Here is a 14,327-nt window from a genome sequence, read left to right as displayed (position 1 = left end):
TGTTAACACTCTCGAGGTAACAATTTCATACAACAAAGAAGCCAAATACCTGTTATTGCCCTTTAATTATCAACAAGTCTATAGCACAAAGTTTTACTGAGGTGAGCAATATAGGGCCATCTTGTTTTATTTTTTCGGTCCAATACCACCGTCAGTAAATTTTGTAGAAATTGTAATACACAAACCTTCTTTGGCCATGCACACATTCAAAATAAAAGTGTCCTTGTTACCACCATCAGACCAATGACATCAGCTGCCTTCCACTACGCTGAACACTCGATATATGTAAATTAGCAGACGCTTGCAATCGGTTTAATCATGTGTAGTGGTAGGTCGCAGAAGGCGCTATTAAACAAATTATGTGTTAATGATGTGCTTGCAGCTATCCATTTAAGTGTTAAAATCGGTCCATATTTTCACATAGCAAAGTGCCAGGGGGTCCAATTAATTTTGTGTTTGCCGAATTTAAGTGAGGGAATTGTGTGAAGCGGAATGAAATGGCGGTGTTCGAAGATATTTTGGTGTTTTGGGAGGATATTTTCACCTGGTAAGTAAGTCATATCACTTTTCTCACAGTATAAATACGCCTACCCGGAGGCCACACGTGTAAGCTTCTCTCAGTTTTTAAACCTATCTTTCTTGAGGCATTAAAAAAAAATTTGAATGTATAAGCCGAGCGATTAGTTGTTTACAAAGTGAAAATAAAAAACTATGTGACATGAAACTGTGTTTTTTTTTTATCAAAGTGCACTTTTATTTCACCTATTTTAGATATTTTTCGTTGAATATTTGCATATTTTTTTTTTGACGGTAAGTGCACTTACATGGGCATTTTTCTATGTTTAAACACCTTTTATGTTGGGCGAGTTGGGCGAGAAAGTGTTATGCAGTTTTTGCAGAATCAGAATAAACGTGCTTTAATGAGTGTAATTAAGACACGATAACAACCTTAACCTCATATCATTCTATTATATCAAATATGTAAGGCTTTAAACATGTACTTAGACAACAGCTACCTCCAAATCATAGGCCTGCAAAAGTGTTTGATAAATCTCACACACAACCGTTTTTCTGTCGGATATTTCAACTGGTAAATCTCGTGCAAATCCTGCACCTACTTTTGTTACAAGGACGTTCTTAATACTACAGAAATGTTTGTTTCCTGTGCTTTCCTGACATTTTTCTCATACAAATGTATGGTATCGGACTGAGAAACAAGCAATACACTTTCTGTTGTCGAAGTCGGATAGATCACGAGTAGTCGTTTGACATATGGAATTATCAACTCGCTGCTCTCGCTGATAAATTCCATATCAAACGGCTACTCGTGATCTATCCTATACATGAACAGTTAGCTTCCTCTTTGAAACATGTTAATCTAATTTAGCCTTTAACCTTATTAAAATGGTTACAATTATTTGCATAACGTATATGTTGAATGTATCTTACTATTTAAAATGAAATGTGATTCTGTATTTAAAGAGCATTTATGAGGATATTTTTGAGTGGTTTCACACTCTTCAAAATAACTATCTTTAAATATACTATTAGCATTTGCATAAAAATATAACACCCTAATGGAATTAGTTCGCATCTAAACACCCAGTGTTAAGAATCATCCTTATAACAATACAATGCTTAAAACTCAGTACAAAACATCGGATTAGTAAACAAATCCATTGTCTATTGTAGGGCTTATGACTTAGTATGCACAACTTTATCATCTCTATGTCAGATTCTTTCAACTTGAATAGTCGTCGTGACTTTCCTGTAGCGTTGGGCCTTCAGTACAGCAAATTATGTCTTTCCTATCAAGTTCAAACTCATTAGGAGCATTTGGCCATCTGCACGCTTTGACTTTACTTCCACTTTTTTCCATGAATTTTATGTCAATGGCCTCTCTATGTCAATTCCAGTAACCTTTCCAACATAACAATTCTCTTCATACATGACAGGAACAAACTCTCCTGACTTTAGATCTGTGATTGAAAGACTATTCGGAGTGTCTGGTTGTGTGTTCCTGGTTTAACATTGTCTACCAACTCTTCAGATAGTTGTGTTTGTTTCGTTTGTTGATTTTCTTGCTTTTCTTGTGATTTGATGTTGCCTTTCTTTGGCTGCAATGTCCAAATGCTGCGTAATTTACCTTCTATCAAGCAACCGTTACAGTAACACAAGATTACTGAGGTGTGCAGTCCTTTGCGTTGGAAAGACAGCATGTAGTGTCATGGTTCCGTGAATTGGATTAAGTATTGTTTCTAAAAGAACACTTGACATTCTCTCATAATTATTTTGAGTGTAGAATCTGTAATTGATAGACTTTTGGTTATGAGCTCACCATGCAAAGAAATCCCTTGCGTCCTGAATACTAACTTTGTATTGTTTCACGGCCTCAGATGCTGTTGTTTGGCTGTGCCACTGATGACATGGCCCTTTACCATGTCCAGATTAAAATCAATTCCAGCGTGCACTCATCCTAAAAAGCTCATTGTGCCGCTCGACAACATCTATGATAAACCGGTCATGTTTTGGCAGGTTTGCTTTCAGATTTTGGAGTGCAGAATATTGTGATCTTACTCTTCCTACATGTTCAAGAAAATCTTTGTATTCTTCAGTTATCTTTCTGATAAACTTGTCTCTCTTTAGTACTTTTTTATGACCTTCATCTTTTAACCATCCACTTCAACGCACTTCCATTGTTCAAACTCAACACTGTCACTGTCTATTCCTTCTAGTAACTCTTTCATGCTATCTAGTGTCATTGGCTTGCATGTACATTCAGCATTCACTGACAATTTCAAACCAACACTGCTTTCAGACTCTTAAATTTCATGGACATATATTGGTATTTCAAACAAGTATTCCTTGAGATGCCTGATGTCAGTTTAATATACTTTTGGTCTGAAACAGCAAAACAATGAATGGATATTTTCGTAGTTGGGTTTTCAGACATGAATTTTACTATGCATGTTAATAAAAATAGTCTGTAAGCACACAAGTTTGTTGTTTCTGTTTGCCTACTTTCATTGCATCATTCTTCCCTGGAAGCATTACACTGTTGTCGTCTCTCTCCGTGAACTGCACCAAATTTGCTTTTAACTCTTCTCTTTCTTTCATCATTAGCTGTTTTGCATGAAAAGTTACTTGCTATCTCCTTCATACATGATACTTCTTTTAAGACCTTTTTGTTGTTTCATTTCTCTTGCATATAAATATTTCTTCACTATTTTGCTGCTGACTATCATTGAAAGCATCTGCCTTCTCTTGACTTCGCTATTGCATGTTTTTGAAGATTTGATTCCATCAACTAAAACGTTAGCAAAACGAAGTTTTTAGCTCGACTAATCGAAGAAGGGGAGGGCTATACTACTCGCCCCAGCGTCAGTGTCAGTGTCCGGTTAAATTTTTAGGGCAAGTTGGTATTTTCACTTATAAATCCAATAACCTTCATTTAATCCCGTTAATACTTCACACACTTGTTCAAAGTCATCACATTATGAGGTTAGATAATTCCATGTTATCCTTTATACAAATTAGCCCCTGATTGAAAATGTATCTTAGGTTAAAGTTTTAGGGCAGGTTGGGATATTTATTAAAAACTTCTATACCCTTCACTCAATTGTCTTAATACTTCACACAGTTGTTCAGGACCATCACACAATGAGGTTACATAACTCCATATTATCCTTAATGCAAGTTATGGCCCCTGATTGACTTAGGAACTTACATTAGTTTTAGGGCAAGTTTGGATTTTAATAACAAAAATCTACACCCTTCATTCAATTAACTTAATACTCCGCACAATTAATGAGGATCATCTTAAAATAAGGTTACATAACTCAATTTAAACCCTAAATACCAATTATGACCCTTGTTTGACATCTAGTGACCAAACTTGATATATAGGAAGAGGTTATGGAGACCTTTCATGGGATTGCATTTGAGGCCCAAGGTCAAGGTCAAAGCTACTATTAATAGAAAAATGGTTGATATTGAATAACTTGGGTAAGGGTTGACCTATTGCGAGCAAACTTGGAATATTTAAAGAGTTTATAGAGACCTTTCATGAGATCGTGTTTGGGCCCCCGAGAGTAATGGTCACTGTTTACTTTTTAATTTGCTTTTTATTGCTTTAGACAGGCACATACATTATAATTGTATTCACTTCTAAGTCAAAGCGGCGTAGTCGAGTGCGCTGTCTTACGACAGCTCTTGTTTCCGCAAGCATTTTGTTGAGCGTGGTGTAGCATTGATGGACTTTAATTCAAGTCTGTTTTTTGACTTCGGGGTAAGATTGTTTATTTCAACTTCCGCTCCTGTGCCATTGTCTGTTTCCTTGATTTGCTGACCTTCCACTTTCGCTAGTTTCTCTTCAAGTCTCTGTACACCTTTTCGCTATTCAGCTTCATTTCTGAAAAAGGGGAATTTGAGAGGCTATTTCTTCGAAGAATATGGGTTCCTGTTTTCTATAAATAATTAACCAAGGTCTTCTGATTGAAAGCATACATCACATTACTGGAGATTATTAGAGACTCGCTATGGGGGAATATTAGTCTCTATAGAACAGAAAGGTATTGCTTAAGGAAAGCAATTAGAAGGCAGTTGCTAGAAAATATGATTTCAAAACATCATTTTATTAGTGCCTGTTGTAGGCTCGCAGACATTACTATTATATACCAATCAAAACGGTTGATGTCCTTTATCTCTTCTACATTATTCATTTAGGCCACACCAAGTTAATGTTTCGTTCCTCGGATTTTTGCCAAAAAAAATTGGAGCGAGCGAAAAAAAAATCATATACAATTTTTTCAGTTTTCATTAAACCCGAAAACAAGCAGAGCGAAAAATTTTTTTTTCTTAAAATCAATATAAATAAGAAAGATTTTTCAATATAATTGCCCTTAAACCCATTTAAATGCAATCTTGAACTGAACCTCTAATGGACATAGGGAAAATGTCAGAATACATACTATTTATTCATCCGTGTTTAGTACAAACATTATATGGATAAATCAAATTTCTAACATAATTAAAACTTTTTTTAATATGTTGATTATGCATAATAAAAAATAACCCTTCTTTTAGTAAAAAATTTGAAACGACTTACATAAATCTACCTGAATCACTTTAAAATCATTTGCAACTGTATTTAGACATACTTAGGATTGATCTTGAATTTGTAAAATGTGATATTTTGCACAGGCATCATCAAACATCAGACTCCATATACATTTACATTTCTAGACTAAGTTTAGTTTTTATTATCACAGGAAATGCAATGGCATGTGCTTATCAAAACAAAAAGAACAAGGGTATGTTTAGAGTACTTTTATGGTCATTTAGATGTTTTTATGCACCAGCCAATTGTATATGGCCCCCCTAAGTCCGAAATAGTGGGCTTCCGGTCCATCCAATCCCAGGTAAAATACCCGACCTGCAGGGACCAACTGCTGGTAAAATCCCTGCCAAATGCACCCGCAACCCTAGGTAAGGCCCATTCCCCGCTACTTTCAGTGTAAAGACAAAACCACCTCATTCACTAGGCACTGCGGGGCCACCTGAATAGTAAACACACGGCCCATTTCCCCCACTGTTCCCAGTATACCCCCAGACCGGGGTGAGGGGTTGGCGGGTGCAGTGGTTACACTTGACTGATGCATTATAATCCCGGATTATGCTGCAAATGAAAACAAAATTAAAGGTTATAAACTAAGGCTTACCTATGTTATCGTCTATCAGACTAGTGTTGATATCGCCATTTGTGAAAATATATTTGTTCAAAATTGTTGTTTTGTCAAAATTGGTCAAAAATGAGTTTGATACATCAATTTGGACCAAACAATAACTCATATTCCTGTTAAGTTGATCTGTCATCTTCAGCATCATCATAACAAGCTAAAATTTATAAGAATAAAATAAAACTTAGTTGACCATTCCAATTTGCATCCAAAACGAGTCACTAACAACGCAAACTAATAGCTACCAGTCTCAGATACACATGCTTTATTGCATAATTATTGCTTTAATTAATGATCCTTTAGTGCATGAGATGAGGAACAATGACTTCAAGCATGCTCAAGACATATTAGTTGTCAAAAATAAGATACAATTTCCAAAATTCGAGCCACATTGTTTACATCTGAAGCCGCCATTTTTATTGAATTTATTAAAACCCATGCTAAACCGATCGATATACAGTATAAAAACAAAACGCATCGGTCTTCCTTTACAAATACACGTAAACCAGCTTTGAAAAATTAGAATTGATTATTTTTCATCCTTTTAAAAAATTATTACCTGAAAAAAATCTGTTTGGCGATCAAAATGTAGGTGCGGGCGCACAAAAAAACTAAAATATTTGTTTAACATTTTCAAAAAAATAGAAGCGGTAAATCCGCGGAACGAAACATCAATTTGGTGTGGCCTAAACACAACATTTGATTCATTTACAATCACAGACATTTGTCTTACCATCTATGTCAAAACTGAGGTTGAACAGCTATCATGAAACAAGGTTACTATGAGCATCAGTTCTGCTTGTAGCAAGGAAATAGAACATACAAATAGAATGTTTTGTTTTAACCAAGGTCAAGGTTGTCTGAGATTGGCTCAATCATTTATGGTGGCATTTTTCACAGCACATTAAGACTGCTGACAAATGAGCAGCAAATTGGTTTGGCTTAATATCAAATATGCATCATCAGAATGGAATTTTACAAGTGTTCAGAAATAGCTGAGATTAATGATCTCATTGCCCAAGTTGTTATAATTTGTGTACAATTAATACAAGCTATTGTTCCTGTTTACCCACCCTCAAAAGAATCATTCCAACACTGATGAATCATGCTTGTAAGCAGGTACATTGATAAAACTTCTCAATGTTTACTTGTAAATTACAGGTAAGATAAAAACAATACTATGAGAGATAGAGAGAGAGAGAGAGAGAGAGAGAGAGAGAGATACCCAAACCTACATTGAACACAGGATGCTCTTGTCAATGAAACAGTAAATGCTCAACTGTTTCAAGAAGATTCTTTAAGTCATGTATTGCATTGAAACTTTAGACATGGGTTCCAAACCATCTTAATTAATTAATTAATTAATGAAGTTAGATAACTATTTTGCAAATAATGGCCTTTTATTATTCGAGCAAGAAGAAGGTAAATATTTTTGGAGAAATCTGTTTTTTAACCTGTTGAATTGAAATATTCAGGTGAGACGAAATATATTGTATCAAGTATTTTATGAACATTTGAAGAAACTGATTCAGACGGAATGACAGTGATGATAATGATGGCAACATTGATGTTGGTGTTTTGCTTGATAACAATAATATGTTAAATGCTTACTGTAGAGGAAATTATGAAGATTATTAAGAGCCTGAAATATAATAAAGTCCAATCACCTTTGATATGTTTTTGAATTAGTATCTTAAATACGCAGATAAAGATAAATTTGCGTCTCTCTTTTGTAAATTATTTAACATTGTGTTAGATTCTGGTATTTTTACTGTTTGGAGTCAGGGTATTATTTTCCCAATTTATAAGAATAGGGAGCTAAACTACAGAGGTTTATCACAATTCTTAGTTGTTTTGGTAAACTTTTTACTTATGTTCTTAAGACTTAATATTTATTTAGAGATTATAATTTGCTGTGTGAGGAACAAGCTTTGTTTTGTAAGAGTCAAAGTACCGTACATCACATCTTTATTTACAAATTGTTGACTTTTAACTTGCCTTGCTTGGTTTTGCTTTGTTTCCTTTGCCCCGTATATCTCATATCGGGTCACCTACTTACCCCATAATATTGTGCTTTTTATGCCCCTGAAAGTGGGCATATTAAAATTGCACCTTCCGTCAGTCCGTAAATCCCTCCGTGGTCCGTCATCCACATTTTCCTTCAAACAACTTCTCCTAAACCCTTTGGACATCTCCAAGCAAACTTCACGTCCCTTGGGTGATCCTTTTCCAGATTCCTTCAATTAAAATGGTTCCATGCAGATCACTGGTTGCCATGGCAGCTAAAAGGAAAAACTTTAAAAATCTTCTCAAAAACTGTCGGACGGATTTCAACATTATTTCATAGAAATGCTCCTTAGGTCACCCTATATTCCTTCACCCCATGTTGTTTTGTAACAAAACATGGCCGCCAGGGGGCGGGGCAATTTTTCACTATATATTAGGGATGGCAACAAACAGTGAATTGGCGCCCATGTCGGACAATCTTCCAATCTTGTAGGTATCTCTCAGGTACTCGATGACTCAGAAAAATTGAATGGGTTTTCGGAAGAGAAAAGTTCATGTATGTATGTATTGGCCATTTTTATCATTTTAATAAGTCCGTCATTGTGTAATTTACTTTAACAGAAAACTTTTAACTTTTATTTTGTCCTTTTTATTCATTTTATACATGAATATGTTGCTCTGCAAGATATATAATGTCAAATTATTATCGCGTCATAAAAGTAGCATAATTATGAGCTACACACAAAAATCAAAATTACATTGAAATTTTTTTAGTACATTAAACTTCAAAATACAAAGTAAACATATCCAAATAATAATAAAAATCACATAAGAAAAACTAGCACTATGTAATATTGAACAATTTTTGCATGTAGTGCCACCATTATGTGAACACAAGACTTTCTATTGGCTGCTCGTTTGAAGTAATTCCATGCTGTGGACTTGGCGGGAGGCATAAATATCACTATAATTTACTGCAATATATGTTTAGTTGTTTGCTGTACAAGATATTATTTCTAAGAGACAATTGGTTACACTTTAATATTGTTGTTAAAATTATCAGACATGTGAACTCTACCGGTGGTAGACAAAATCTACCGTTTTTAGACCCTTCTACAGCCCTACTTCTGTCCTGACAAAATATACCGCTATTGTTTAAATCTACTGTTTTTGAATTTTTGTTTAAAAAAAATGCATTTTACGTCCGTAAGGTCATAATGTAACTGCAGTCAGCTGGTCACAAATTGCTGGAGGGCAGAGATTAACACCATCATTACAGTGGTGCCTGTCATGATCCTACCAATTAGTACAATCACCGATTATTGGTTCATTGTTTTCATAGGATCCATAAAAGATAATTAAGACAATTAATGGTATAGAAATTAAAGGCTATTGTGTTTACAGTCTTTACTTACGTACTACGTAGAGTTCAAAGGCCTAGATCAACAAGTATAAAATTGCTGCAAATGCAGCAAGGAGAGTACAAGGCGAAAGAACGAGATATTTTGGTTACGGTAGTTTAAATCGGAAATGGTCATCAACGTGTCATGTAGAAAAAAATAATAAAGATTGAATTATGAATGTCTTTACACAATGAAACCTGCCAGTCAAAACAGTACCTTGAAATGAAATACACTCAGTTCACATCATCATCATCATCATCATCAACAAATACGCATCATAATATCCTTATCATCATTGATGTCATCATCGCATCATAGTTAGTATCATTGTCGTCATTGCATTATTGTTATTTTAATTATCATCATCTTAGTCGTGGCAGTTACATTATCATTATTAGTATTATCATCATTGTGATCGTGTCTCACCATCATATCTTTATTATCTCCTTAGTCGTCGTCGTTGCATTATTATTTGTAAATTATAATCAACATTGTCATCGCTGTCGTATCATCATAATTATCATCATCACCATCAACATCCTCATTATCCACATAATCATCCTCATAATCATCCTCATAATCATCCTCATAATCATCCTCATCATCATCATCATCATGCTGCGCGTTTGCACTTACTTTACAGAGCATTTGTGATACATGTACTATAATATTTCAGTTATCAAAGATGATTTGAAATCCGATTGTTGTTGTCCAATTATTAACCTTTTTACACCAAATTTGCTAGGGAGGATCGGATTTCCATGCAGAAACTTCCATGTCATCATTGGTTTAAGTAGTCACTAGCAAGCACTCATTTTTAAATTGTGTTCTTAAAACAAAGGCATCTACAATAATCCACAAGTGCTTGTTGATTATTCTAGATGCTTTGGTTTTAAGAATACAACATATAAGACTGATAGCAACAGGAGTAAAGTAGTAGTAGTAGTAGTAGTAGTAGTAGTAGTTGTAGCAGTAGCAGCAGCAGCAGCAGCAGCAGCAGCAGCAGCAGCAGTAGTAGAAGCATCATTCATATAAAAGACAGGTGCTCATATCAGGTTAATATGATGTGACGTCATTTTACTTCAGACTGTCATTTGCTTTAATGCTGCGCTATCGTTAGTTTTTCCAAACGACTGGAGAGTTTACAAGACGATTCTTAAACGCCTTTATGTTTATTATTAAGTTGGGTCGTCATTATGATTGTACATTTAGGATAATTGCAGATCGTAAAATCTATCTGAACCGCACCCCTACATCTGATATTTTGTCACATGGAGGGCAAATTATTTTATGCGCACCGGAAGGCGATTGTACGATGATGAAAACACAACTACTGTCACGTTTTCATCATCGTTATATAGGGTATAGCGTTTCATATCATGACATTCACATTTGATGACCTTAACGGCATTCCGTAGGTAAAGAGGCTTGCTGTTAAAGCCTTTGTTGCACATCTCAAATTATCAATCTGTGGAAAAGTTGACATAGAAAATTCAATTTCACAAAAAGGCGTGTGCGACTAATTTTAAATCATTATTAACGTCAAATAGTTCCTCTAAAATTAGAAGTGGCGTGTTGTATCGCATGACTCATCTTTCATGGGGTGTGTACCCAGCCACACCACCACACCTAGCACACTTATGAAAACTTAAGTATTTTCCGGTCTTTCGGTTATTCTGTTTCCTGGTAATAACACCAACCATACTCACATTTACGGTTTGTTTACATTTTTGTCTGTTTCCTCGTCTCTTTTAAAAGTAATTCAGAAGCTTTAAAATGAAAAAAATATACAAAAACATTTATAAAACGGTCGCAGGTAACTTCGTATGCAAGTTCAAACGGAGTGATCGTAGATTAATTTGGGCCTAGTTCGTACGAAGTTTTTAATAAAACCGGCCAGCAATGCCGCATACGTTCTATTATTCTATAAGGTTGCAGCCTTGTCTGATAGCCGACCGTATGCATTGAGCTCTAAATGTATGGTTCCCCTGCAACGAAAAATGCTTGGAACCATCAGCCAAAGGATGTATTTGCAGAACCACCAGTCACGTGCTCCTCCATAAGAAAATTATAAACCATCCTTAAATACACGACGCCACCTTGTAATACAAAACAAAAGTTCACACTTCGTGGAAATTGCCTGTTTTGGTGGTCATGTTAGCACAGTAAACGAATACATCACATGTTTACAAATGACAAATGGTTGATTATTTGTGAAATCTTCATGATAAAAAAATGTGATGTAACTACAAAATTGTTAACTATGCTTTAGTTTAAACAATATTCATTCAGTACCAAAACATGGCACATACAATGTACAAAAAAAAATCAGATCATAAATAATGTTGTAGATCGGGAAACAAGCTGTACAGTACAGCAGCTTATGTAATTTCATCCACTGCATAACCCCTTATGAGCCCCACACGAGAGGCGATGCAGCTACCGCAGCTAGAAATATCAGGACGAGGCTTATCAGCAGCTGGGAAGGCAGAAAAAATTTAACTCGCTAAAAAAATTGATAAAGACATGGACAATTCTAATACAGCTGATTTCCAACATGCAGTTTTAGATGATGAGTAATCAACTGCGTTATGTAAATAAATGCACATAGAAACAGTTAATGTATTTTATTGTTTCTTCAATACCGGCGTTGATTTGCAGAAAATTCTCTAAAATCTCGTGTGGGGCTCATTAAGGGGTTATGCAGTGGATAAAATTGATAGATTAACCGAGACTTACCTTTGTAGAGGGGAAGTTGAAGGTTGATCGGAATTTCATCACTGCAAACCCTTTAAGAGCTCAACACGTCCAACCCACTCCGCCCTTTTCTTGTCTTTGATTTTCTACAAATTCACATTTAGCAAATATTTCGCAAGTGAAATCTTTACTTCACTAAAGCCTGATATTCCTAGCTGCGGTAGCTGCGTCGCCTCTCCTGTGCTCTTAAGGGGTTTGCAGTGATGAAATTCCGATCTATCAAATCCCTTTCAACCGTTTGGTATACTTACAAACACTTGGTAACTTTTTGAATTGGCCAAGATCAATACTGTTTAAATAACTTGTTGTTAAGTAATATAAAAGATAGAACTATAATTCGAGATCTAACAAAGTTGCATGGTTTTTAAATTTGGAAAAAAGAAAAATCGAGAGCAGAACAAAACGAAATGCTTTATGTAAGGTTTACTATCAGTATTTATCTGATATCTTTGATGTCAAAAAAATAAGAAACGATTTTGGGAGTTTTTTCCAACATTCTATTTTGAATGAATGAAATTTCTTCAAGGACAGTGATTTTAAATGTCATTTAGCAACTAAATGTCAGCATATTTAAAATTATTTAACCAAAGACAAGAAAAATTCAAAGCAGCTAAAAAGAAGAAAATAATACAATACAAAAAAGTATTTTCTTTTATGAATATTCCTTTATTTAACAATACTCCATCTGGTAAATGCAGTTAAAATGATTGTGAATATAAATTGAGGCTAATTTATTGATAATTAATATATATTAGTGATGGTACTCGAGTACTCAGACAATCTTCCGATGGAGTATTCGGGTACTCGATTACTCGGATAACTTAAATTGGTTTTCGGGAAAGACAAGTTTGTGTTTACAAACATGTATTGTTCATGTATATTATGCGTTGGTCTTATTGTACACTCGATGCTACCCGAAATCGGCACAGCGAAGATTGCAAGAGGGGTTGCAAGAAAGATAACAAGTACCCAAATAAAACTTCTGATGTTTCTTGTCCAAGGTTAAATGACAAATTATAATAAACTAAATATTAAAGTAAATATTCAGCATAATGATGTAAATGCATGAATATGTGACAATTAAGAATATTAACAATATTTGGGGAATATTGATAATAACAACGCTTAGCAATGTGAAAGGTACCAATAACTATGATTGTATTTAATATAGAAACAACTGGTATGACTTATAAAGTACAAGTGAATTGTAAAGTCAACAGTATGTATTTGCAACATAATTGTAACAACAATATTATTTTTGCCTATTTAATGAACTTAATTTAATTCCAAGCTTCTAAGTCAAAAATAAAATAACAATCTAATAACACAGTAAAACCACATACCTGTGAATAAAGATGACAAGTACCTATATAAGACTTCTGATGTTTATTGTCCAAGAGCGCTACTTGTACCAACTTTTAATGTCTTTCGGTATGACACGGCCCGGGATCGAACCCACGACCTCCCGCTCCGTAGGCGGACGCCTTAACCACAAGGTCACAGAGACAGTTAAATGACAACCTGTTTTTGTTTTATTTGAGTTTATTAAGGTCTGCCCGCGCCCATTGGCTGCATTATGGCTTGACCTGCCGTGATGCCATCATGACTTAAATTGTGTTTAAATGCCATAAGTGACATGAGATAGAAGTGACAGCAATTCGCAGTCAAATCCAAACATTGGAAGACTTGAAGAAACAGAGTGAGATACAAGAGATCCGGATGCGATACCCTAGCTTTTTGCGAAGAGACCTCTTGTATAAAGCACCGATACACGGAATACAACTTTCAATCGATGAACGCAACATCTTCGGATATGTTCGGATCGTAATTCATTGCATAACAATATACATGAAAGCTATTGATCTTGTTATTGGTTGTATTGTGTCTGCAGGTCCCGTAAAATATAGATCAACATTTTTAAAAGTGTTAGTTTTTTAAATTTTAAACATAATGGTACCAGAAGTGTTTCAATTTTACGTTTTAAAGTGATTTCAAGTGGTTGATCTTTTCCCGCGTTATTGTGACGTCATTTGAAAAAATGTTTCCGGGTCGTTCTATTTACAGAATGGGTAAGAACGGATTACTGGAAGTTTTTTTTTAACAATTGTTGAATGAAATAATGAACTATTGGTGTAAATATAAGGAATAATAACATCAACCCCGCAATTCATTCCTTAAATGAACAACATTCAGAATTTCAATGAACAAAAATTATAAATTTGTTTAATTGTTTACTCTACGAAATAATATTTAAAATGACAGTTTTTCATACTGAAATATTGCTGTTTACCTCATTAATATACATAATTCCTGAATTAAGATATCCACCAATCAATTGTGATAATCATTGCAAAAGTACGCCCATTTAGGAATCATTGCTCGTAACGGTCATTATCAATTCGCTCGTCAACGTCCATTGCTT

The sequence above is a fragment of the Mya arenaria genome, chromosome 8, assembly GCF_026914265.1.
Source record: "Mya arenaria isolate MELC-2E11 chromosome 8, ASM2691426v1".
Lineage (NCBI taxonomy): Eukaryota > Metazoa > Mollusca > Bivalvia > Myida > Myidae > Mya > Mya arenaria.
Note: the sequence above shows the minus strand (reverse complement) of the source record.